We start from the raw sequence: 8,592 nt of genomic DNA on the forward strand, positions 1-8,592 counted from the left end.
CTTATTTTGGCCATAACTCCGTAAATACGGGTCCTAGAGTCAAAAGGACCTTACTTCAAGACCACAAAAAAATTGTGATTCAATCACGAAATTAATTGATCTAATTAATTTTTTAATTGAAGTGTCTTCAATCACAGAAATGATAGTATCAATTAAAAAATTAATTGATTCAATTAAAAATTTAATTGATACTATTGTGTGATTGATTTTTATTTCAATTAAAAAATTTGTTGATTCAATTAAATTTTTAATTGAATATTTTTTAAAACTCAATTAAGATTTTAATTGAAAAAATTTTCGTGAAATTTTTTTCTGTGCACCCTCAAAAAATCTAAATTTCTATGAAAATCTTCAAAAAATTCAAATTTTTATATGAAAAACTTATTTTGGCTATAACTCCTTAAATATGCGTCCTCTAGAGCCAAAAGGACCTTAATTCGTGATCATCCAAAAAAAAAATAAAAATTCCTGTGAAAATCTTCAAATCTTCCTAGAGTCAAAAGGACCTTAATTCAATTTTTTTTTACGTGAAAAGCTTATTTTGGCCATATCACTCCTTAAATATACGTCCTAGAGCCAAAAGGACCTTAATTCGCCATCACCCTCAAAAAATAAAAATTCATTTGAAAATCCTCAAAAAATTAAAATTTTTTTTATGAAAAGCTTATTTTGGCCATATCACTCCTTAAATATGCGTCGTAGAGCCAAAAGGACCTTAATTCGCGATCACTCCCACAAAACAAAATTTCGATAAAAATTCTCAAAAAAATTCAAATTTTTATATGAAAAAATTATTTTGGCCATAACTCCTTAAATATTCGTCCTAGAGCCAAAAGGAACTTAATTCGCGATCACCCTCAAAAAATAAAAATTCCTTTGAAAATCCTCAAAAAATTCAATTTTTTTTATGAAAAGCTTATTTTGGCCATATAACTCCTTAAATATGCGTCCTAGAGCCAAGAGGACTTTAACTCATGATTACTCTCAAACAATCAAAATTTCAATGAAAATCCTCAAAAAAATCAAAATCCCAAAAAAATCAAAAATTTCGATAAAAATCATCAAAAAATTTCAAATTTTTATACGAAAAACTTAATTTGGTTATAACTCCTTAAATAAGCGTCCTAGAGCCAAAAGCACTTTAATTCCAAAAAACAGCAACAATTTCGATAAAAATCCTCACAAATTTCAAATTTTTATACGAAGAACTTATTTTGGTTATAACTCTTTAAATATGCGTCCTAGACGCAACAGGACCTTAATTCGTGATCATCCTCCAAAAAATAAAAATTCCTTTGAAAATCCTCAAAAAATTAAAATTTTTATACGAAAAACTTATTTTGGTTATAAGTCAGTAAACATGCGTTCTAGAGCCAAACTGACCTTAATCCGTCAAAAATCAAAAAATCTTAAAAAAAAATCAAATTTTTTTATTAAAAACTTATTTTGGCCATAACTCCTTAAATATGCGTCCTAGAGTCAAAAGGACCTTAATTCGTGGCCACCCACAAAAAAATCTTTATATGAAAAACTTATTTTGACCATATCTCCAAATATGCGCGATAGAGCGATTAGGAGCTTGATTCGTGACCACCCACAAAAAAACCTCATAAAATCCACATCAAAAACTTATATCTTCTTAAATATGCGTCCTAGAGCCAAAATAACCATAATTCGTAACAACTCTCAAAAAATCAAAATTTCGATGAAAATCCTCACAAAAATCAAATTTTCATATAAAAAACTTATTTTGGCCATTAAGCTGAGTACTATGTTCAGTTTTCAAGCTGAAAACCAGTTTGTTTTCACGGTTACTTTTTTAAATTAATTAAATTATAAATATAAAATGGTTCACAATCAATTCCTTAGATCTTTTCCATTCATTATTTCACAAGACTTTATAAAAATATAATCGTCTTCATATAGATTTTTGTACTTTTTATTTAGTGTTTTGGTGAAAAATACGAACATAGTACTCACCTTAACACCTTAAATATGCGTCCTAGGCCAAGAGGACTTTAATCAGTGACAACTCCCAAGAAATCAAAATTTCGATGAAAATCAAAAAAAAAATCAAATTTTTACATGAAAAACTTATTTTGGTCATAACTCCCTATATATGTGTCCTAGAGCCAAAAGGACCTTAACTCGTGACTAACCTCAAAAAATCAAAAATTCCTTCCAAATCCTAAAAAAAATTAAATTTTTATATGAAAAATTTCTTTTGCTCATATCTCCTAAACTAAGCGTCCTAGAGCGTCCTAAATTCCATCGAAATCTTAAAAACATTCAAATTTTTTTATGAAAAATTTCGTTTGCTCCTATCTCCTAAACTAAGCGTCCTAAAGCGAAAAGGAGGTTAATTCGTGACCATCCCAAAAAATCAAAAATTCCACCCAAATTCTAGGTTAGGTTAGGTGACAGTCCGATGTATCAGGCTCACTAGAGATTGTGATACCACATTGGTGAACTTCTCTCTTATCACTGAGTGCTGCCCGATTCCATGTTTAGCTCAATGACAAGGGACCTCCTTTTTATAGCCGAGTCCGAACGGCGTTCCACATTGCAGTGACACCACTTAGAGAAGCTTTGAAACCCTCAGAAATGTCACCAGCATTACTGAGGTGGGATAATCCACCGCTGAAAAATTTTTGGTGTTCGGTCGAAGCAGGAATCGAACGCGCGACATTGTGTATGCAAGGCGGGAATGCTAATCATTGCAATACGTGATTACCTTCAAAAAATCAAAATTTCGATGAAAATTCTTAAAAAATTCAAAATTTCATAAATCAACATTTCTATACTCAAAAAAATTCAAATTTTTATATGAAAAACGTATTTAGGCTATAACTCATTAAATATGCGTCCTAGGACTTTAATTCGTGACCACAGACAGACAGATGGACAGACTGGCAAACAGTCTGAGTCGCCAAAAAAAGTATTGAAAATATTTCTATTGGATCCGGAAAAGTGACGCAGAAGAGATGAATTTAATATGAGCTTGTCATAGGATGAATGTCCACCATTTTAAAAGTCGTTGCACTGAATTTGGTGTGTTTTGGATGTGCATTAAGAAATTTTGTGATATTTTGACGAATTAATAATTTAATTTTTTTTTATGATTTATAGTGTATTGTTGTCACTGTCATGTGGAACGTTTGATATCAAATATTTCCGTAAAATTCGCAATTTTGTTAAAAAGGATTTAGCACTTTTTTCGGCAACATTTAAAAAGTTTGTATTATTTTATTAATTCTTAATCTGTTTTTTACCTATTTGAAATAAAAACATTCCCCATAAAAAATATGAAAAAGCGTGAAAAAAAAAAACAATTGACTCAAATGAATTTCCTGTGCATTTAAAATAAAAAACATATTTTGGAGGACCGTTTTGGACATGCTTTTAAAGTTGTACCTTAAGAAGAACTTCTAAATTATTTTTCTGGGTTATTATACCCCCATTACCAATCTATGCTGTTGGGTATAAAATCAAAGGTAACTGAAAAATATGGGAGTTTTTATAACCTTCAGGTTGGAAATTATACCTACAGGGTAAATTGAAAATTCGTTTAAAAAGCTTTATATTATTTTAAAAATTATCTTTAGTTTAAAGAAAATTCATCTTTGGCTACTAATCAATACCATAGTTCTTAAGTGAACTTCAAATACATATCCCGAATCTCCAGAACACTATTAAAGAGTAAAGTTTATTATAAATCTCACTTCATACGAAGTGAAGCTATAAAAACAGTAAACTTGAGTAAAGTTCAAATAATTTCCATGCCATACATTCCCCATTTGTGGTGGATTAATTTATTTATGTGTAACATTTTCATTTGCAAAAGGGGAAAAACCATGTGCAAGGGAATTTCGGCGAGTCGGAAATTGTAGCATTTAAAGCCTCTTCCGCCAGAAATAATTAGACTTCCGTAATGCTCAAAGAACCTCATACAACGGCGCATTTCAACATCCACTCCAACCAACCATTCAGCTAACTTGCCAAAAGCCCTCTTCGTTTAGGTTGCTCCAGCTCAATGAAATGGAAAGCACCAGCGTACACCATATGAACGCTATTACAGCAAAAATTAATTTGCAAAATAAGCTGGCAGAAGCGAGCATAAAAATGAAACAAAAACAAAATCACCGAAGCAGATGTTCACACTTTTGGCAAACGATTGCGAAACTTTTCCTCATTTTTAGCAATATGGAGAAATTCTTGGAAGTAATCTCCCAACAATTTTAAGACTAAGGACCCAAAAAAAAAAAAAAAAAAAAAAAACAGAAAAGGCACGAGTGCCCATCATCTGCTGATACAGTTGATGACTTGAAATGAATTTTCTCTATAGTTTTAGGGCCATAATTTTGCCACATATTTAAATTGATTTTTACTCTTGTCAAATGTTGACTCCATCTCCACGTGATTAATTGTTTTTTAAAATTTTTGTAAATATTCATTAATCTAAAAGAATCGTTTATCCTATATTGGACAGAAAATAGAATTAATTGTTATAGACTTGTCCTATGATAGAGATCTTGAAACCGTCCTTACACAATTTCTTAAATTATGATTTATTCAAAAGAAATCTAGCAAAAAATACAAAAAACAAAAATATATATTGTCAAAATATTGTTTCTATAAAAAAGTATGCATATTTTATATCTATAGAAAATGTTCTCAAACTTTTATTTTGTTTATTTTTATCTATATTTAGAAGATTATGTAAAAATTTTATTTCTATAGAATATCTTATTTCTCTAGAATATTTTGTCAAAAATTTATTTCTATAAAAATTGTTTCAAAATTTTATTTATATAGATTTTTTTTGTCAAAATTTTATTTCTACAAACAATTTTGTCAAAAATTTATTTCTATAGAAAATTTTGTCAAAATTTTATTTCCATATGAAATTTTGTCAAAATTTTATTTCCATATGAAATTTTGTCAAAATTTTATTTCTGTAGGAAATTTTGTAAAAATTTTATTTCTGTAGGAAATTTTGTCAATTTTTTATTTCTATTGAAAGTTTTGCTTCCATAGAAAGTTTTTTTCAAAAATTTATTTCTACAGAAAAACTTTTCAAAATTTTATTTCTATAGAAAATTTTGTCAAAATTTTATTGCTATAGAAAATTTTGTCAAAATTTTATTTATATAGGAAATCTTGTTAAATTTCTGTTTATGTAGGAAATTTTGTCAAAATTTTATTTCTATAGGAAATTTTGTTAAAATTCTATTTATGTAGGAAATTTTGTCAAAATTTTATTTCTATAGAAAATTTTGTTAATTTTTTTTTTTTTGAAAATTTTGTCAAAAATTTATTTATACAGAAAAATTCTTCAAAATTTTATTTCTATTGGAAATTTTGTCAAAATTTTATTTCCATAGGAAATTTTGTCAAAATTTTATTTTCATAGGAAATGTTGTCAAAATTTTATTTATAAAAAAAAAATTTCAAAATTTTATTGCTTTAGAAAATTTTGTCTAAATTTTATTTTTATAGAAAATTTTGTATAAATTTTATTTCCATAGGAAATTTTGTCAAAATTTTATTTTCATAGGAAATGTTGTCAAAATTTTATTTATACAGAATAATTTTTCAAAATTTTATTGCTTTAGAAAATTTTGTTTAAATTTTATTTCTCTAGAAAATTTTGTCAAAATGTTATTTCCATAGGAAATTTTGTCAAAATGTTATTTCCATAGGAAATTTTGTCAAAATTTTATTTCCATAGGAAATTTTGTCAAAACTGTATTTCCATATGAAATTTTGTCAAAATTTTATTTTCATAGGAAATTTTGTCAAAATTTTATTTCATAGGAAATTTTGTCAAAATTTTATTTCCATAGGAAATTTTGCCAAAACTTTGATTCTCTAGAAAATTTTGTCAAATTTTTATTTTTATTGAAAATTTTGTTTCTATAGAAAGTTTTGTCAAAAATTTGTCAAAATTTTATTTATGTACACACAAAAAATTATCACCAACATTTTTTCAATTAAACACTTAATTGAATTTGGAAACGGATTCAATTAATATGTTAATTGATTCAATTAATTATTTAATCAAATCCGAATAAAATCCAATTAAAAAAATGATTGATATTTGTTACGTTTCCAATTAAAATATTAATTGAGTCAATCAATTTGTTAATCAATTCGGAAATAATTTTCAATTACAAACGTGATTGAATTTTTTCCGTTTCCAATTACATATGTGATTGATCCAATCACCTTTGTGATTGAAACTGAATAATTTTGAGCAATGGAAAGAGCGAAAAGAGAACAAGAGAATGGGTATTTATTCAACAATGTATGATGGAGAGATCAGTCTGTGGAAGTAACTCGTAACGAACGGTTGGGTTTTTGTTTTTCGCGTAAATTGAAAAACATGATTGGCGACATTCTGTCTGCTGCATTCAAAATGTGTGCATAAATATTTTGAACGCAACAACAAATCATAGCAAAGGGTTGAAATAAATAAAGTGTGCAACAACAAACGGACACGTGGTAAAGGTTTGAAAAAATATATGACAGAACGCATTTGAAATTACCTGTGTTTGTGTTTTGTGGTATTGTAAAAATGGAAAACAATCTACGTTTATTGAAGGTAAAAAATTGTGAAATGTGAATACCGTTTTCCATTGAAGCCTGTTTACATTAAACGGACTAAAATAATATATTTTTTATTCATTTCTTTTAGTGACCAATTTTATTTCGTGAAATTGACCAATCAATCCCATCAACTCCATCATTTTATCAAATATATAATAATATGTTTGCAATAAAAAAGTGGGTACCGTATTGATCTTTTAAAATTATAAATTTTTTTCACTCCTAGTTTTCTTAAAACCAAGAGCGGTATGGGTTTGTTGGAAGATTCACCTTGAAGTTGCGAAGTAGCGTAGGCATTAAATTGCATTTTTGTTTTACCTGTCTTTTTCAGTTTGAACCCAAGTAGGTATATAAACTAATGAGCTGAATTATGTAATGGTAAAAAAGTTCTTTCTTTTGGATTTAAAAATATGAAAAATATCCGATAATAATAAATATATGTATTTTCCATTTATATTTTTTTCTATTTCCAGAATTTGCAAAGTATCATCAATATAATACCAAATATTACATTGCTTTCCAATTATTTTTGTCTTTGATTGGTTCAAATTTTAATAGACGATTTTAATGTGTGGAAATTTTGGAAAGGAATTGTTACTAAAATTAAATTACCGAGCTCCTTAATACACCTTTTTATGCTAAAAGACTACAACTGCAAAAGAAGATTATAAATCTGCAACCTGGAACTAAGAATTGAACTTGATATTCTATGCAGGTAATGTTTGACAAAATTAACTTTTAATTGAACAAAATTAAATTCGAATTATTCTGTTTACTTTCAGAAAAACTAATTTAGCTTACAGGCTGCTGAATTATTGGAAATCTAGGCGCATCTACATATTAGAAGGAACATGCTAACATGGTTATTATTATAAGGAAGATAATGATTTATATAATTTATTTTTTCACCCTATAGTTGTTATTGATAGTAGTTGTATTTGTAAGTTATGTTAGAACAAAACACAAATGACAAGAACAAAATTTATTTGTCTATTGCATAATTCAAAAAATAATAAAATATTAAATATGTTTTATAAGAAACACATATTTTCTTTTATTTCAAAAGGAAAAAACTAAATACGATTTTGGGTTCGCAATATATAAATTTTTTGATCGAAATTTATAGCCAATTTCAATTAATTATTTAATTGAATGAATCAAATAGTTGATTGATTTTTGTCGCGAAATTAATTAAAATTTTAATTGATTCAATTAAAACTGTGATTGAATTTTATGTTAAAAATCAATCACGTTTTTAATTGATTCAATCACACAATTAATTGATTCCGTGACAAAAGTCAATTAAATTTTTAATTAAAAATCGTGTTGGTTTTCAATCAAAATGGGTGATTGATACTATCATTTTCGTGATTGAAGACATTTCAATTAAAAAAATGATTGAATCCGCGATTTTCGTGATTGAAATCAAAAAAATTTTTTTTGTGTGTAGGAAATTTTGTCAAAATTTTATTTCCATAGGAAATTTTGTCAAATTTTTATTTCTATTGAAAATGTTATTTCTATAGAAAGTTTTGTCAAAAATTTATTTATACAGAAAAAATCTTCAAAATTTTATTTCTATAGAAAATTTTGTAAAAATTTTATTTCTGTAGGAAATTTTGTATAAATTTTATTTCTGTAGGAAATTTTGTCAAAATTTTATATCCATAGGAAATTTTGTCAAAAATTTATTTCTATAGGAAATTTTGTTAAAATTCTATATATGTAGTAAATTTTGTCAAAATTTTATTTCTATAGAAAATTTTGTTAACATTTTATTTGTATAGAAAATTTTGTCAAAATTTTATTTCTATAGAAAATTTTGTAAAAAGCTTGTTTCTATAGAAAATATTGTCAAAATTTTATTTCTATAGAGAATGTTGAGAAAACATTATTTCTATAGAAAATTTTTCAACAATTTTGACAAAATTTCTGTAGTAAAATTTGTCAAAAAATTATTTATACAGAAAAATTCTTCAAAAT

At 26.4% G+C, this 8,592-nt stretch overlaps 1 long non-coding RNA gene across 1 annotated transcript; it reads left to right on the forward strand.

Annotated features, from left to right (window-relative positions):
* The first annotated feature begins 6,958 nt into the window (after positions 1–6,958).
* Positions 6,959–7,650, forward strand: LOC142230223 (uncharacterized). The gene is made up of 2 exons (XR_012720609.1): positions 6,959–7,324; positions 7,392–7,650. It is a non-coding gene; the product is annotated as an uncharacterized LOC142230223 (long non-coding RNA).
* The last annotated feature ends 942 nt before the right edge of the window (positions 7,651–8,592 follow it).

Source organism: Haematobia irritans, chromosome 3 (assembly GCF_050003625.1).
Source record: "Haematobia irritans isolate KBUSLIRL chromosome 3, ASM5000362v1, whole genome shotgun sequence".
Taxonomy (NCBI): domain Eukaryota; kingdom Metazoa; phylum Arthropoda; class Insecta; order Diptera; family Muscidae; genus Haematobia; species Haematobia irritans.